The 19,537-nt window shown below is 39.8% G+C and overlaps 1 protein-coding gene across 3 annotated transcripts in view; it reads left to right on the top strand.

Annotated features, from left to right (window-relative positions):
* MCC (MCC regulator of WNT signaling pathway) overlaps nucleotides 1-19,537 on the top strand; it is a 486,531-nt gene that overhangs the window by 280,111 nt on the left and 186,883 nt on the right. The gene's annotated exons all lie outside the window — the stretch shown is intronic.

The following is a 19,537-nucleotide window of genomic DNA, read 5'->3' as shown; positions in this document are numbered from 1 at the left end:
ATAAATAGGTTTCTTGATATGTTTTAATGTCTTTTATCATCAAAGTAACAATTAAGCCATTTCATTTTCATGAACTATCAGTTCATAAAAGTAAGTACCACCAAATTCAGTTAGTCAGCAAATATTGAGCACCTGTGATTCTTTTATTTGCTAGTCATAATAGAGCTTTAAGTTTAAACTCTGTTAATGACAAGTGACTCAAAACATTCCCCTCCTGTTAGCAGTAGAGAGTGGTAGGACTTACTCTTTTGCATATACACTGTATCTCCCTATTCTTTTTCCTCCAGTGTCTCCCCATCCTATGAGTTCTTTTCCATTTAAGAGCAGAGAATGATCAGATGAACAGAGTTGCTTCAGAAAGAGTCATCCTAGACCATCTGTTAGACTGACAAAATTTCATAGTAGTTAGGATTAAATGTTATTTGTAATCTAGGGATTTGGGGCAGCCAAATAAATCTTAGGTGACTAAGGATGGATTTGAATAATTCTCAAGGAAATGTTGATTTAATAATAAATGTTTCTGACATGCTGTTGCCATCTGGCTGGAGTTTTGATGAAGGGAGACAAAGGGACAGTGAGAGAGAGGAGAGAGAAGTCACATATGTGCCAGTTAGTATCACCCCAAAACTATTAATCACAAAGAAATAGCCATTTTATTCCTTTTCTCAATCATTAGATTGTTTCTTGGAATGAGGGCTTAAGAAACCCAGGGTTTCAGAGTATCTGTCAAGTTAAGGAAACTTCATTGCATTCATATTTGTGTTTGGAGCAGGTAGTATGAATACTTTGGTCACCTTTTCTTAAATTCATGACTTGAGGTGCATTCTAGTCAGAGACATTGAGAGGCATTTGGGGATTTGAGATACACATTTAGTTATCTAAAATAATTATAGGAAAACATCAAACCTTTCGGCAACTTTCCCCCCTCAACATGGGTATTTTCAGCTTGTGCAATTCACGGTAGGTGTTACATACATTTTCCAATATAACTTGCCATGTAAATAAATATTCCATATGACTCCAAAACAGTTTGTTTCAAAGAAGCCTGTTTCCTCTGCTCTGATAGCCTCAGATAAAGTAGATGGGCCTATAACACTCATTTCTTCTCTTCACTAATATTAGTGATAGTCAGGTTTATAGAACACTGCCTGCCTGCTGGCTGTTTTGCTAAGTGCTTTACAGGTATTTCATTTAGCCCCGTAACAAGCTTCTGCAGAAGGTACAGAGGGGGATTTACTGTTGCTAAGGAAGCTCAGACTCAAGGTTTTTCACTTGCACGGCCACTTCCGAAGTTCTGGAAGCACCTAGCTGTGGGCTCACAAGATTATAAGTCTTTGCAAATAACTGCCTGCTCCATACGCTTCAGACTTCTCCAATCCTGGTTTTGCTCCTGGGTAGATACTTTAAATCACCTCCATTTTATAGTTGAGAAGACAGAATGTAAGGAACCTGCCCCAGGTCACATAGTGATTGGTAAAGCCTGGCTTTAAGCCCAGACCGTTTGGCTCCAAGCCTCCTTGAAGCACTCTGCACATGGTGAAGAGTCTGGGTTTTTCTAAAGATCCGTATGAAAGTTCTGCCTCATATAAATATTATATTAATTATACTTAATTTGCAATTCTATATTCTTGTGTTCGAATGAGTCCTTTAATAAATTTTCAAAGTACTTTTCGTTAAAGGTTTTTTGAAGTGTTGGTACATTGATGTGTGTATAATTACGCATTAATCTGAATCTGAAAGTTAATGTAAAAAAACTACCAAGTAAACTGACAGAGTCTCTGGTCTCAGCTTTTTGGGCATGTGAATTCAGAATAGGGAGGCAAAGGGAGTGTCTGGAGATGCCTGAAAGCTGAGGGACTTGAGCAAGGTGTGGACATGTTGACTCACATGGCCTGTTGCTATTATGTGCTAGTGTTTAGGCATCTAATTCTGGAAGACTTGTCATGTAACTGGACTCCTCACTCACTCACTGAAATCCACTGAGACCCAGTATCCCAGCATTGGAAGATAGAATACAGCCATACTATATTAATTGGATTAAGCAGAAACGCAAATCTCAAAACTATTCTGGGTATGTTGTTTTCCTGCTTCAATGTGGATGGATGTGACTTTCATGCTTGTTCTTTTCTCCCCTGGAGTTTAGAAAATTCAGTGTTAAAAGTGATACAATTTATTTTTGCTTTTATTTTAGAGTTTCCTTTAAGGTGAAAGCTAGTTAACAAAATAGTATCTTTGTGTTTGAGGTGGTAATAAACTGTTTAGGTAATTGTGTTTCATAGTTTGAGTCTACAGTATAAAACCAGAAGGTTGTTTAAATTCAAAATTATATAGGTCCCGTACAACTTAGTGTCAGTAAATTGTCAGAGATATAGTAAAAACTAGAGATTACTGTGGATTAATAGAGTTGAAGTGTACTAAGGTAGACAATGATTTGGATGTTCATTGGCAACACTGACTATGTGAAATAGCCTTATAATAAATATGACAGCTTGCAGAACCCACTGGATACCATGATATTTGTCTCAAAGTTCAATACATATTTTTGCTATTTCTTTCAGACACTTTGGCAAATTGGTAATCATGACTATCTTAGAGACATTACTTATAACTTTCATAGCTGTCAAGAAAATTTGTTGGCATTTTCTTCCCATGAGGAAATTCCATTTTAGAGATGATATGGGGGAAAGAGGATTAATGAGAAAGATCATTAACATATTTGGCTGTGGGAACAAAGTGAACATAGGAGACAGCCATGACTAATGGGTGAAACAACACCCATATCCTGTGGTCATATGAATATTCTGAGTTGTGATCTGGCTAAACAGTAGGTCTCTTTCATTTTAACTTGGTAAGAATATCTAATTTACAACACTGAAACAAGAGGACACCACTTTGTAAGGATTTGTGTCGCAAGACAAATTTTAGATGGGAGCATATATTTACTGATGATGTGTGAGAATGTAATACAAACTGAACTCCTAAATTAAAGAGTTGGAAGTGTGACATAAAGAAATTTCTAAAACTGGGAAACTCTCTTCTCATGGAAAAAAGGAGAGACTTGCAGGGAGTGAGAAGCACTGAAATAGGGAAATGTTTTAGTACCTTAATCCTCAGTAAAAAACAAAACAAAAAAGACTTATTCTCTGCATTTCTCACCAGTGATTGAAGGTCAAGCTCTTGAGTTTTTTTTTTCTCCCTGAGGAAACGTTTCTGGAATTAAGAGTTTTGGAGAAGAAGATTTGCTTTTCAGAATGAAGTCTTTAAAATTTTTGACTGCAATATATAAATTCTACAATCCAAGAAATTCCTGTAGCTGGGGAAGTGTTTGTTGGGCTCATCTCTTTATAATCAGAAAATTCTTTTAAGGTATGGGGAGCACATAGGAGTATGAGAATAAGAATTGAGATAATGGTCTGTTTTGCAATCCTCTGTAGTAATACAGCTCAACTGATTGAAGAGAAGTCAGTGGAATGGTAGTTTTCATTTTAGAGAAATCACAGTATGTGAAGATAGTCATGCAGCTAGGTTCAGATAACTGAGGTGAAAATGGACACTGGGGTTCTTTACTCATTGCACCAAATATTTATATCTGCAAAATAGTACATTAATTTGTATCCTCCAAATACAGGAAGAGTAAACCTTTTTGCAAATTAGGCTGTGTTAATATATTTTACTGCTTTAGATGGACTAGATCCTTAATTCTTGTTGGATCAGTATAGCTTTGCTGAATTGAAAAGTCAGTGTGAAAAATTCTCTCTGTTAAAGGAAGAAATGTCAAGGTATTATAGCTTTCAGCTCATTATGCTATAAGGAATGATAAGATGGGCAATGTTACATATAAGAATTTGATTAGGGCCCTCTTATTAACATTTGTGGTATCACATTGATTAGTTTCTGAAAACACATTGATGTTCTGTGTTGTTTATGTATGAGATATAAGTTCTCCCTCTCCCTCTCTCTCTCTGTTATCTAAAATTGTACTACCTAAGAGTCGTATTTCAAGGACATTGATATGTTAGCTCTCTTAAGAGAGTCTTCAAATTGAATTTTAAATGAAAATATTTTTAAATGATGAAAGCAACTGTTAACATCCAGTAACAGTAAAAAACAAACAAAAAACCCAAAAAGCTTATTGCTGCCCTAATTTTGTAGGAAAAAGGATTAGACAATTTAACTGTACAGTGGCCATTTTTAGAATCCGCTATTTAATATCTTCTTGACTGAGGACTGAGAATCATATCAGGACTCCAATTTGCTTTCATCCTTTGACTACACATTAACTAGAGAGAAGGTTGTAGTGGAGCAGAAATGTGGCATATATGGTAGTGATGCATCCCTTAACAACTGGGATACCTTTTGAGAAATGTGTTGTTAGGGGATCAGTTGTTCACACTTGATAGTGTCCTTACACAAATTTAGACGGCACAGCCTACTTACTACACATCTAGGCCATATGGTGTAGCCTATTGCTCCTATGCTACAAACCTGTACAGCATGTTACTATACTGAGTACTGTAGCCAGTAGCAGCACAGTGATAAGTATTTGTGTACCTAAGCATATCTAAATATAGAAAAGGTATAGTAAAAATGTGGTATTACAATCTTACAGGACCACTGTTGTATATGTGGCCTGTCCTTGACTAAAATGTTGTTATGCAGCACATGACTCTAATTGCAAAATAGTTCTCTAGATCACTAAAAACACTTGCCGGAGTGATTGTATCCAAACCCATGTAGAGGGCATTAGAAAAAAATAGTCCTCACGAGGATCACTTTTGCTGCCCTGAAAACTTCTCATCTTTTCTTTTTAAGCTAACTCCTCCATTTGTGTGTTAATTGAAATCACTAATATTTCACAATATTAGGTGTTTGGAAAAACATCTGATTGCAGTTTCTGGTTGCTATTAGTTATCATTAAGTGTTTACTTACAGGGTATTTAGCCTTATACTTCTTTAAAGAAACAGCAGTATTTTTTCAGATTCTGAGCGTTTTAAATAGGCATTTAGTTGAGATGTAATAGTGTGGCCAGAACACAGCTGTCTCTTGGCTGTTTTCTCACCTCACTGGCTATCCCTTCTTGGTCTCCACTGGTTCTTCAGCCCCTGCCCATCCGCCATGTTGGGATGTCCTAAAGCGCTATCCTCCCACCTCTTCTCACTCAGTGCCAGGGCTGTAAAAAACCATCCAAACACTGACCTCTAAGTCCATACTGCCAGCCCAGACCATAATTCCAGACTCATATTCAGCTGCCGCCTCATCATCTTTTCTTCAATGTTTAATAGGTATTTAAAACTAAACTTTCTAAAACCAAACTCTGAACTCCACATTCTTTCCCATATGTAAATGGCAACCCAATCCTTCCATTTTTGCCAGCCAAAAACATTGACATGTTTCTTGATTCTTCTTCCTCATACCCCACAGTAATCTGTCACCAAACCCACAGCTAAGCTATGAGCACATGTATGACCTGTTTTTGATGGTTTATTTGCTCCTTGTTTCTTGTTTTTGTAACTGGTCTCTGCATCCACCCTTACCCTCTACAGTCTGTTCTCACCACAGCAGCTGAGTGATTCTTTTAAAATATAAGTCAGTTCATGTTATTCCTCTGCTCAAAACCCTTTTTCCCTTGCACCCAGTATAAAAGACTCTAAGTCCTGAAAGTGGACGCTGTATGATCTATACCCTACCCCTACCACCACCTCCACCTTCCTTCTTGTTTTTGCTGCCCCAGATACATTGATCACCTTGCTGTTCCTCTAGCATTTCAACAACGACTCCTCAGAGCCACGCTTTCCCCAGGCTTGTTGCTCACTTCCTATAGGTCTCTGCTCAAATGTCACCTTATGCTTGAGGCCATTTGGAGCTTTCTGTAAGTCTGGCAATACCCTCCTTACCACTCCCTCCATTGCCTGAATTCTCCAGCACCTCTGGGGTGTGTGTGTGTGTATGGTAGGTATGTGTGTGTAGGAACTCATTCCCACAAGACAGCATGGGTCCCTCAGGACCCAAACACCTCTTAAAGTTCCCACCACCACTCAACACCATTACATTGGAAAACATGCTTCAACATGAATTTTGGTGGGAACAAATCATATTCAAGCCATAGCAGGCCCTGTGCCTATTCAGAACATTTAAGGATTTTCTCCTGTGATCTCAGTGTCTTAGGTTTGGAAGCAAATTTGATCATTCAACATCTACTTCAGTAGGCAAGTTCTCTGATCTATTAAGTTTAATTGAGCCCAGGCTCATTGGGGCTAAAGCATATACCTTGTGATTTCATTGAAAGTAACCTGGCATCATCTGTTGTTCTGTAATACCTGGGTTTGGCTAAATTGGACCAGCCTTTAACTAGAAGGATGCATTGGTCCAAGAATGAAAGATCAGACTGACATCTGATGAGCAGTCTTCCTTTACAGATTCACTTTACTGTAGGATTTCCATGACAGGTCTAAAAAATGCAGAATAATAGAAAATGATAGATCTTGTGGGGAAAAGAGACTACTTTTTACTTTTATTATAGGAATGAAATGTGTTTGGGGTCCATCTCCTACTTTATAGTATTATACAGTAGTTTTAAGATTTGGATCCTGCTTATGAAAAATTTATAAGCCATCTCCATATTGTTTGTTCTAGACAAGCTTATGTTCTACTATCTACAGAAACATATGATTTGGCTTTCTTTAAAGATTTTTTTTTAAATGGAAGGGATATTATTCTATAAATCATTTATTTAAAGTACAAATATTAGTTAACATGAATGAATAAGCACCACAGCTATAGGATAGGAGCTGAATTCAAATTTGGGAACCATGTTCTCTAGCTGGAAGGCACCATGTAAATAATTTGAGTTATTATAAATTATGGTCTACTTCAGGAATGAAATGTTTGGAAAATGGGTGTTTGAGTTATCTAAGGTATGGCTATATACTTCTTATAGTGCCTAACACCAGATTGTTTGGCAGACTTGAACAGGCTTATATTTTCTGGTGCAATGAAGATGGTGCTGGGATACCATTGATGGAAGTTACTCTAGAGATAGGGTAATAGGTAGAGATAACTTCAAGAGTCTCAAATGTGTCTAGAGAAATATTATAGGCAATTTTTGTTAACAATTTAAAGCTTTGTAATGCTCTAATGCTAAACAAAGTCACTTAATTAGTCCCTTTTAGAAGTAAGTTGTCATATCACATCAAAAAAGTAAAACTGAGCCTGGGTGTCTCTGCTGCTGTTAAATATCCCTGGCATAACTGCATTGCCTTATCCTTAGCAAATAACAAAATCTACATTCTTAATTGTTCACAGTAATATACAAGTCAGGTATAATTATCCCCACGTTCAGATGTAAAAACTGTTAAGATAATTAAAGTAACTTAGTTGAAATCATTCAACTGGTTAATAGCAGAGACAGAGTTTGAACTCAGGCCTGAGTCACGACTGTCTTATAAGGCCTCTTCACCCAGTGATAAGTAATACTACAAATTAAACATTTGTAAAGTTAGAATTTTAAAAACTAAAATTACCCATAATTTTATATCCTAGAGATATAAATGCTTTTAACATTTTAAAATATTGTTCCTTATTGGTTTATGAAAGTGTTCAATTAGCTTAGTTTAAGCTCCTGAAAAGCATATGGAAATCATTTAAATTGTAACATGTTTTCTTCTAAAATGGTAGTTAATGACCCTAGCCCCTCAAACTAAATTGTTAGTTACTTGCAAATGTTGTGGCATTTAAACACACACATAATTTAATTTGAAAATAAAAGCTGTCATTTGAAAGCCTGATTTTGTTCTGTGCATGGGTGCCACAACACTTCTCCAACCTTTTCACCTTGTTGCACTCCTGTGCGGATATGTTTGTGGGTTTCCTGTTGACTGCAAACTAAAATTTTGCATCTCATTTTTCTCCCTCATGGCTCCTACCTTTCCAGTCACATTCATCCCTTGTGAGTCATTGTTTTCGGTCCCATCCTAGCCCTTCAGTTCCACTCCATGGAATAGAATAAATTTATCCCAATAAAACTTTTTTTCCTCTCCAGAAAGGTTTTTTGTGTTACCTTTCTGGGGGTGGGGGAAGAAAAAATGTTTGTTTGTTTGTTTGTTTAGTTTGAGACAGAGCCCAGGCTGGAGTGTGGTGGCACAGTTGCGGCTTACTGCAATCTTCACCTCCCAGGTTCAAGCAGTTCTCCAGTCTCAGCCCCCTGAGTAGCTGAAATTACAGGCACCTGCCACCGCACCTGGCAATTTTTTTTTTTTTTTTTTTTTTGTATTTTTAATAGAGACAGGGTTTCGCCAGGCTGGTCTGGAACCCCTGGCCTCAAGTGATCCACCTGCCTTGGCCTTCCAAAGTGCTGGGATTACAGTCATGAGCCACCACGCCTGGCCCAAGAGAACGTTTCTTGTGTTGCCTCTACCACCTGCCAGCTCTCTCACTTTAACCTTGGTTTCTTCATCTCTAAAGTTAAGACATCAGATATCATCGCGTAATATCCTTTCTGGTTCTGGCATTCTGTTGTTCTCACTGCTTCCTGGGATGCCTGTGAGCCTGTGTTCGTGACTATGCAGCACATGTCAGTGAACCAGGAACAGAGGAGGTGCCTGACATAGGTTTCCTGGGTAGTGATTCCTGTCCTCTTACTGTAATTGTGTTAGAAGATCAAGGAGGTGAAGGACTCCATAGAGCGTATATTCATGAAGTACTCTAAGTTCAGGCTGTATGAGGGTGTGAGTATTCAGAGGGAGCGACTAGGAGAATATCATCAGTGTCACCAGCTTTCAGTAAATTCCAGAAGGTAACTCAGGAGACCCAGATAAAGTTTAGTGAGAGTGAGGTCGGGAAAGTGGAAGGGTGGTTGTGAACTTTTGGTTGAAGAAGAGAACCTTGACATTGAGCTTTTAGAGGTAGAGCAATTCTAAATGGTGGCAGAATTCAAGTGATGACTGCCTGGGTGGATTGGAACTGAGATCTTTAGGTTAGTGGCTGTCAGAATACGTTGAGTGTAATTTTAGAAGAAAATTCATCGATCAAATTAGTTCAATGCAATATGGGGGAAAACATGTAAGTATCGTACGTGAAGTCAGATCAGAATGCAGATGGTAACTGGTGTTGTGATGTTGACATCTTTGACGCTATGTAAGAATCTGGACATGCTCAGCTCAGAGGTTATCACCAAGTAAAGCAATGTATATAAGGCTTTGGATGACAAATAAAGTATTACACAGACATACCAGTCGCTTGGCTCTTCTGGATGTGGCTTCATTCTTCAGCTTCTTTTTATTTTTAACTGAGTATAAGATCAACTAGGAACAGAGTCAGCACTCCTACATTTCTTATGTCCTGTCTGGGTACCTCTCAGACCATGGTCCTTATACCACCTTCAGTTTTCAGCCTGTCTGCCCTATGTAATTGATCATGTGGCAAATCTTTTCCTAAAGAGTTATTTTCATATTCCCTGGTTGGATTGTTTTTGCAAACAGGAGTGTGAACTTAGACTTATCTTGTGGCATCTGTAAAAGATTTGAAGTTAGTAGCAACCACACGTGGCCATTATTTGTACTTCAGGAAAGTCCTTTTCCTGACCTTTCAGTTGAGGTTTTTCCTTTATTTACTCCTGCTTGAAGAGCTGTTGTTTGGATTAGTGGTGATACTTTTGGAATTTACACAGAGGAAGACATACAGTTTACCAAGTCTGGGAGCCTTTAAAGTCTTCTGATCTTCCCACAGTGCTGTTAAAACATTTCAGTGGTTATGCCACCATTAGAAAATGCTTAAGGACGAGGGCAGTTCCTCTGAGGAAAATAGGCGTTTTCAGTTTCAGGCCCCTCCAATTCAGACTTTGAATAAAGAAAAATAGTTGGCATGCATTCACTATAAAAACTATGTAACAATACTTGGCCGGGTGCAGTGGCTTATGCCTGTAATCCTAGCACTTTGGGAGGCCAAGACGGGCTGATCACTTGAGGCCAGGAGTTCCAGACCAGTCTGGCCAACATGGTGAAACCCCATCCCTACTAAAAACACAAAAATTAGCTGGATATGGTGGCGCATGCCTGATCCAGCTACTCGGAAGGCTGAGGCGGGAGAATCACTTGAACCTGAGAGGCGGAGGTTGCAGTGAGATGAAATCGCACCACTGCACTCTAGCCTGGGTGACAGAGTGAGTGAGACTCTGTCTCAAAACAAAACGAAACAAAACAAAAACTATATAGCAATACCCACTCCTCCAAGAATTGCTATGAGCATTCCTTGAGTTACTGTTTGTAAAAGATCTGAAATGGTGAGTTCCAGGAAGTGTTGCTGGTTGGTGTAGCAGCAGAGCAAGGAACTTGTGATTCAATGGGGAGGGCCTGGGAGTCCTTGACCTGCAAGCAGTGAGGAAATGCCAGCATGTGGGACAGAAGGTTTGTGGGGAGTGCCAGTTTTGAGGCTAGATGTAAAGAAATACTTATTTGTTGGTTAAATGTCAAATCTCTAGCCAGGTAATAGAAACAAACCTATGAACGAATGATGCATCATTTTCTCTGCCCTTGTGCCCCTCTTGCCCTGACCAGTTTACCAGTTTCTGCCCTTCTTGATAGATCGGTCATTCTGTGGTCTAGGCTAGGAACTTTGACTTCTCCCTCTCCCTTACTCTTTATCGAATTACCATTTAATCCCTGCTTTAAAAAAAATTCTCAAGTAGCCTCTCTTCCTTTCCAGTTCCTGCTTCCACTGCCTTAATATAGACTTGTTGGATCTCCTGCCCTGTCTTTGCCTCCAGTCTTCCTGTTACAGGCTTGGCACTATCACCAGAGTGATTTTATCTAATAGCAGTTTCAGAAATTCAAATGCATCCCCAGGGTCAAAATATGTTGAGACCTTGGGGAACTAGGAGAGCTCCAAGGGGAAGCAGGTACTTTTCAACTCTAGGGATCATGGATTCTGCATGGCCAGATGTTCTTAAGAGAAGCCAAAAACTCAAATTTGTTTGTGAAGTCCCAGAGTTTTAAACTTTGGTAATTAATCCAAATATTTCACAAACAGAACATGCTTATGGGCCACCAGCAACTTCTGCTCTCAGTGCCCTGCCCTAGGCACATAGACGTTGCCTGGTAAGTCTCCTGCCTGCCTCTCAGCCTCATCTTCTTGCACTCCCTGTATCACACTTGAAGCTGCCCTGACAGCTTCGTTTGTGTCCCATCATTTTTATACGTGTGTCACTGTCCCTATTGATGAAGTCCTGACTGCCTGGAATACACATTTTGACTTCCTCACACGTAGTTTGGCAAAGTTCACCTGCAGAAAAATATCTGAGCCCTAGGTGCGGAGTTGCAGTGATGGGTGGAATAGTACTTGCCTTCATCACCTTTGTATTCTCTGATTGGCTCAGGTATCATACCCACAGGAGAGCCTTCCTTGAAGACTCCTACATCCTACCTCAGGGTTGTGTGTTCTTTTTCCCATATCTCCTTCCCCTGACAGTGCACTGGGTACAGAGGTCTCCTTGAGGACAGGGGTTGTATCTTGGTCACCTTTGCATTCCCAGCTCCTAGCAGAGTGTTTGACACCGTATCATTGACCCATAAGTCAAACAACAGAAATATGTGCCATTTCAAAATGTGATTTGAATATTATCTTTGTTTCTCCCCCAGGGAGAATTAATCTCTTCTTCCTGTACATTCCATTACAAATGTATCTTTATCCCGTTAATACCTTTAACATCTGACAAATGAGTTGTAGTTGGCTCTGTGACTTTGGATATTACTAAAGATAGGACCTCGATTTACTGGTGAATTAATTTAAGAAAGAAATAATACCAGCTCTACATAAATTCTTTCCAAAAAAATTGAAGTAGAGGGAATGCTTATGAACTTTATGAGGCCAGGATTACCTTAATGCCAAAATCAGAAAATGTATTACAATGAAAGAAAAGTACAGAGCAGTACAATATCTATATGAACATGGATGTAAAAAAAGGCAATTTTAGCAAATCAAACCCAATAATATATTAAAAATGATAATACATCAAAACCACATGGGTTAATCCTGGCAACTGCAAAGCTGGTTCAGTGTTCAAAAATCAGTGTAAATCACCGTATTAACAGACTAAAGAAGAAGAGTGATATGAGAATCTTAATAGATACAGAAAAAGAATTGACAGAATGTAACATGCATTCATGATGCATGAATAGAGGGAACTTTCTCAAATTCTCTTGAGAGACTGGAGTTTCATTATTACTCAAATCAATCTCCCCACCTATTTGGGGATCAGAGTTTTAAAGGATAATTTAGCGGTGTGGGGGGAGGGCAGTGAATCGGGAGTTCTGATTGGTCAGGTCAGAGATGAAATCATAGGGAGTTGAAGCTGACCTCTTGCACTGAGTCAGTTCCTGAATCAGGGCCGCAAGACCAGATGAGCCAGTGTATCCACCTGGGTGGTGCCAGCTGATCCATGGAGTGCAGGGTCTGCAAAATATCTCAAGCACTGATCTTCGGTTTTACAATGGTGATATTATTGCCAGGAGCAGTTTGGAGAGGTTTAGAGTCTCATAGCCTCCAGTTGCATGCCTCCTAAACTGTAATTTCTAATCTTATGACTAATATGTTAGTCCTGCAAAGGCAGTGCAGTCCCCAGGCAGGAAGGGGGATTGTTTTGGGAAAGGGCTGTTATCGTCTTTATTTCAAAGCTAAACCATAAACTAAGTTCCTCCCAAAGTTAGTTTGTCCTGTGCCCAGGAATGGACAAAGACATCTTGGAGGTTAGAAGCAAGATGGAGTCGGTTAGTTCCTTCACTGGTCTCAGTTACAATTTTTGCAAATGTGGTTTCACCCAGACAGGGATAAATGCAAGCACATCTGTGTTCACCACTTGTTTTCTCTTATGACAATGTCTCATTGTGTCACCCAGACTGGAGTGCAGTGGCACGATCACAGCTCACCGCAGCCTTGACTTCCCGGGCTCAGGTGATTCTCCCACCTCAGTCTCCTGAGTAGCTGGGACCACAGGCGTGCACCACTGTACCTGGCTAACTTTTTGTATTTTTGGTAGAGACATGGTTTTGCCATGCTGCCCAGGCTAGTCTCAAGGAATTCCTAGGTTCAAGCAATCCACGCGTCTTGCCCTCCAAAAGTGCTGGGATTATAGGCATGAGCCACCATGCCCGGCCTCACTGCTTCTTTTCTTTTAGTATTAGGTGCCAACTAAAAGTGTTTACCACGTCTATTCAACATTGCACTAGATATTCTAGCCAGTGCAGTAAGGCAAGGAAAGACAATAAAAGGCTTCCAGATCTTAAGAGGGAAATGTAAAATTTTCTTTATTCAAAGACAACATAACTGTCTATGTAGAAAATCCTACAGAATCTACAAAGAAAACTGTTCTGTTAGGACTAATAAGTGAATTTTACATGGTTACCAGATACCAAGGAAATATAGAAAAAGCCATTGTATTTCTGTATTCTAGTAATGAACAATCAGAAATTGAAATTCTGTAACAGTATCACAATATATCAAAAATATGAAATACTTAGAGATAAATTTGATAACATGTGCAAGATTGTACACTAAAAAATACAAACATTAACAAAAGAAATGATCTAAATAAATGGAGCGAGCTGCTGTGTTCATAGATCAAAAAACTCAATGTTGCTATGATATAAATTCTCCCAATTGATCTATAGATCTCAATTAAAATCTCAGCAGACATTTTGGTAGAAATTAACATGCTGATTCCAAAGTTAATATGGAAATGTAAAGGACTTACTAGCCAAATTAACTTAGAAAAATAATGAACTTGGAGGATGTATACTATCTAATTTCAATAAGGGGTTGGCACTGACTGGGAGGATGTTGTAAGTCACATTTATTTGTACCAAGTTGGTTGGGTCCTGCACCACATGGTGCAGGTGTGCGGTATACAGTAGAAAATGGCATAGGAAAAACATTAGTGGGAGTCATTCTGAAGGGCAGGTTGGACTGGTTGAAGAGGGATCAATATTCTCCTCATAACACTCCTCTAAACCTTCTCCAATATGGTTGAGGGACGTGAAATTTAGCCTTTAACATAGTTTCTGGCCTGCTGGGACTTTAAGAAAACAAACCTCACTTTATTATGGAAAGTTTCAGCCATATAGAAAAGTAGAGAAAATCAGTATAAGGGAATTCATTATACGGTCCTCCAATTGAGACCTATTATTGAAATTTTAAAGCAGTGATTACAGACTATCAATAATATGCTATTACTAACATAATACAAAATTGTCTATTTTTGAGATTCTGTTTTAACATCACCCTTTTTGAAATAAGTTATTAGGAAAATAAAAACATATTAACCCCAACTTTTTAGATACATTTGTGGTTAAACATAGCAGCTGATCATTGAATTTTAATTCCTGATTCTTAATGCTACTGACTTGTTATTGGAAGTCCTTGCAGGAGTTAAGGGCCCCCCAGGAAAGGCCTCCAGAATTCATTGCCAAGGGCTGTCGTTTCCTTTAACCTTCCTGTGTACAGAGACTGCACGGCACCTCCCAAACAATAGCTTCCAGACTTATTTGGTAACAGAACTCGTTGTTCAAATAAAATCTTCAGCACCCCAACATTTAAAATAACCCAAAAGGAAAAGCAGCGAACTTGTTATTATCTTCTCGGGCATTTTATTCTGGGTTTGACAGCAAATATTTTATTGTTTGTAGAAACCTGGAAACTCAAGAACCAGAGGACAGTTTAAAAACTGCTGTTTTACTGCATTTCTTTGTTATATCAGGAATTTTAAAAATTTATTTTTTTAGACTCTTCACCTTTACTCCCATTCAAAACCAAAACAAAACATGGATTACATGTTGTCCATACGGTGTTGAGAATTTCTGTGGATATTCTTACTTCTACATTATTTCAAAAACTATTCCTATAATGCGTCCCCTTCTGTTTGGAAGAATAGTTATTAATTTACATCTTTTATTTTGAAGGTAACTAAAAATCTAAAGCTGAGGATTTTCCCCCAAGTCTATCTTGCACAAAAGATATCACCAACATCATGTGCAAATCAAAGCCTTATGAACAAAGTATTTTAAATGCCTGAGAGAATATGTATATTCTAAAATCTGTATAGAGTTCCATTTGTAATGTGAAAAAACAGCTTTCAAACTTATTTGTTCTTCTTGTTTAACATTTTTTAACTTGCATAAATTGAAATATACCTGTACTTTGGTGTTATGAAGTTCATTTCTACCTCTGGGCATTGTCTCATTAGTTGCACATGTGGGATTTGTAGGGCAGGACGAGAAAACCCTAATACACTTAACTGATTATTCTGACCTGCCTTCTGCCCTCCTGGTTGAGCGGGCGGTAATGTCAGGAATAAGGAGGAGAAGGCGGAGGCACTCAGGAGATCACACGGTGCCCTTTACCCTTGCTGACATTCAGCTCTGCCCAGCCCCCAGCCCGCAAGCCCAGTGACAAAAATACCAGCCAATCTCAGGAAGCTGCAGACGTTAGAGATGTGAAAGAATAAAACTATTGAAGGCTAGGGCACGACTGCATCTACCCAGCACACATTTAGAGTTATTTATCCTAGCTGAGGCGATAAGCCAATGTCGCTTGTCGACTGTGCTAGTGAGTAAGAGAAGCTGCGTAAAAGGCTCCCCCACCTCTCCCACTCTCCGTACTCCCCCCCAGTTTCCCACCTCACCCCCATCCCCCTGCAACCATCCTTCTGGCTTCTTAGGAGCCAGATGCTCACTTAGGATTTGTGGCTTCTTTCTAAACTAAACTGTTTACGGTGACTGGTCAACATGGGACAGATCAAACTGCAGAAAATACTGAGAAATTCTGTTTGGGATATGTGCGGCACACTTCCTCAGCCCCCGAAAATGTGTTGGAAGAGGAGAGGAACACACAGGCATGGTGTGCACACACACATGTGCTCACGTCCTTTCTGACTCCTCAGTGTTTCTCTTGTCTCCTGGGATTAGATAGGATAGCATTTTCATGAGCAGTGCTCATTGGGCTCTGCCTGAATTCTCCGGTTTCACTCCAAAAGATAAACAACAGTGTCCCGGCCATCCGTCATAGTCATGTCATGCAACTGGAGCATCAGATTAGGGGCACAGGTGGAAGGCAGAGTTTCTCCTGATTAGCTTGGAACCCCACTTTCCTCCTTGATTCCCATCTCCTCCGAAAATTTTCATGTACCAGTGGAATCTGTTTTTTCCTTTTTGCTAAATGTGTTGGTATTACTCCCTATTTTTGTTTTGATGCATACAAAACTCAAGTATCTCTGTTCTAGCGCCCATGTATTTACCTTTAAAGAAAGATGAAGTTTCATATGTACATTAGCTTAGAAAATAATATCTTTGCAATAATGAGGCTATAAAAAATCAACTTAATATTGTCCTTTTGATTATCAAAATGTCTACTCTTCAAAATGTGTGCATTACATTCCAAGCTATGCGCTATAGCTGAAAAAACAAATTATGGTAAATTCTATCAGGAAAAGACAACTTACAGAACAGTGTGTTGATGCTTCAATTTAGTATCACCACTAGTGCTTTTTAACCGATGAATCTTTATGGGAGAGAGAGAGAAGCTCCTCCTTTAGAGTTTGATCTTTTGTCTTGAAATTAGTATTAGCATAAGACCTAGCTGCTTGTTTTCATAATTTAAAATATGAAACTACCACCTGAATCAGGGCTCCTGCTATGAAAGGATCAAGCGTGATGCTATAACAGAGCCAAGACGACCCTAGCCATGTTCATTGTCAGTGTACTTGGAGGCTTAAAGGAGAAGACCTTGTCCATAATAATAATTGTTTCTACTTATTGAGCATCAAAATTGCTTGACAAAGGTGGTGGGCATGTTACACATATTATTGGTTTCACAGCCACCCTGTAAGATTGAGGAATTATTTCATTATCTCTATTTTGCAGAGGAGGCAACTGAGAGTGAGCACCTTAACTAAGATCCTACAGCTAGTGAATGGGAGTCAGACTTTCAGTCCTTATCCTGGCGGGAAATCCCCTATTCAGGGTTTCTACTTTGTCACCCATCTATAGACAAGTCAAAACTGGTACAAAAGAATAGAAATTTCATCAGTTGAGTGACCATGTTCTCACCAAGGGACTATGGCTGAGCCTTTAAATATAGTTATTTTTAAAATACCTTGTAAACACTCATCTACCTAGTTAATATTTTTGATGGCTACTCTGTGCCTGTCACTATGCTGAGTTATGTCTGTAAGATGTGGGCCTTGTCCTCAAGGAGCCCCGTCTGTTGGAGAAGACAGAAACGCTTACAGATTCTTTATACTATAATTCACCGATAGAGGGATGTTCAGGGGCCATGAAAACCATCTTAGAAAGACAAAGAATATGTCAGGTTAAGTAGCAGACTGACAGAATCCTGGGGAGCTAGTGTTCCTAGGACTACTTACACCTTCATTGGACAGCAGAATAACAAGAACCGTTCCAGTCACAGTCACAAAGGTAAGAAGGAAACCCATAAGTTATAATAGGTAGGGCAAGTGTTGGCAGACCTTTTCTGTAATGGACCAGGCAGAAAATATTCCAGGTTTTGTAGGCTATATGGTCTCTAGTGCAGTGTCTCAATTCTGCCATTTTTGCAGGAAAAGCAACCATAGGCACTATGTAAATAAAGGAGGCATACCTATGTTCCAATAAAACTTTATTCACAAAAACAGGTAGAAGGCCAGATTTTACTCACAGGCCATAGTTTCCTGACCTCTGGAACAGGGAAAGGAGAAGGACTTGCCATCAAACAAGATATAACTGAGAAACAACAATTTTGACCGAACAACAAAGCAATTGGTGGTTTCTTTGAGAGATCAGAGTGTGGTCATTCCAGCCCCTACTAAGTGTAGGCATTTAGTAAGTATTTGTAGAATGAATGACTAATGGCTTCCACTTGGCCTGGAGATAGTAACTGAGGCTCTCTGGTAGTGAAGGGAGAGGTAATGGGATACCACAAACTAGTCAACTAATAAAGAAAAGAATGTTATTTATTATTTCTGGAAGCTGGGAACGTCCAAGATCAGTGCGCCAGCAAGCTCATTGTCTGGTGAGGTTCTGATCTCTGCTTGTAAGAGGGCTTGGATGCTGCATCCATCGGAGGGGAGGAACACTGTGTCCTCACGTGATAGCAGACAGATGGACAAGTCAGCCAAGCCCCCGCCAGCCCATGAACCCTGTTTTATAAGAGCCTTAATCCCATTCATGAGGGCAGAAGTCCTCATAACCTAATCACTTCCCAAAGACCAACCCCCACCCTTAACAACTATCACATTGGCCACTAAGTTTCAACATCTCAATTTTCATACCATCTCATATTCAAACCATAGCCAGCACTATGCTAAGAACAAAGATACACAGGTAAACAAGTCATAGTTGAGATCCTTTTTTCAACAGATATTAAGAGGCATCTCTTAAGGTTCCATTCTAATCCACCCCCGACTCCCTGCCCACCAAGTTGTCTGAAGTCTAGTAGAGGAAATAAACTATTATACCAAACAACTAAAATATAGTGTAGTTGAACACGCAAGTCTGACAGCAGAGACCTAAAGAGGAGGCATTCAGCTCTGCCTAGGGTTGTCAGCAAAGGCTTCTGGAGGAAGTGATAGCTGAGCCCAAACTTAAAGGGCTGGCAGTAGCCAGCCAAGTAAAGGGTAAAGGGGGTGGTGGGAGAGATGAGGATTGTGTTCCAGGTAAGGGAAATGGGGATTGTGTTCCAAGTAAGGGAAATGGTTTGTGTGCAAAACCCCAAGGGCAGGGTTGAGCATGGGGGTTTGGAGGTTCAGCCTTATTGCAGGTTTTCCAGTAAGGCTGAACCAGGTGCCAGTAGAGCATGGGGAAGGTAGAAGGGGTTGCAAATGGCATTGCGATGTGGGCTTTATCCTGATGGCAACAAGGAGCCATTGTCTGATATTTTTTACATGGAGAATGGGCAGGCCAACACATTAAACTTGAGCAAGGTGTGCTTGGCTACAGTGTGGAAAATGGCTTGGGGGGTGTTGAGATTAGAAGTGGTAAGAACAATTAGCAGACCCAAGTGTTCTGGGAGGAGGATGCTGCTGACTTGAACTGAGTGAGTAAAGTTGGAGAGGTATAGAGATTCAGAAGCCTTTAGGCACTGAAACTGATAAGGCCGGGGTTGGATGAAGAAGCTGAAGGAGTCAAGAAACAAACTATAGGATCTCATGCCCTCCTATGGTCTAGTACATGTCACTTTACATTTTAAGTATTTATCTCTTAGATTCTCAAGTTTGCCTATAAGCTACTCAAGGATCTACCATTGTATCCATAGCACCCAGTATAGGAGCGCAGCAAATGAACACGCAAGGCAACTCAGTTCATGGAGTTTGATTAAACAGAGTACTGTGGATGTGGTGGAGAAGGGATCTCTGAGCAGAGGACTGAGCATATGGTAGTGTTTCCCCATTGGGATGTGGCCTGGTGGCTGAGTGGGGCTATTTCTCAGCTCCGTTGTTCTTTGTAGCTTTGAAAGCAGGCCCAAGGGAATGAGAGGAGGCCGTTGGCCGTAGCCCAG

This window comes from Rhinopithecus roxellana, chromosome 3 (assembly GCF_007565055.1).
Source record: "Rhinopithecus roxellana isolate Shanxi Qingling chromosome 3, ASM756505v1, whole genome shotgun sequence".
In the NCBI taxonomy this organism is placed as follows: Eukaryota; Metazoa; Chordata; class Mammalia; order Primates; family Cercopithecidae; genus Rhinopithecus; species Rhinopithecus roxellana.
The sequence above is the reverse complement of the archived record's forward strand: the minus strand, read 5'-3'. Positions and strand labels throughout refer to the sequence as shown.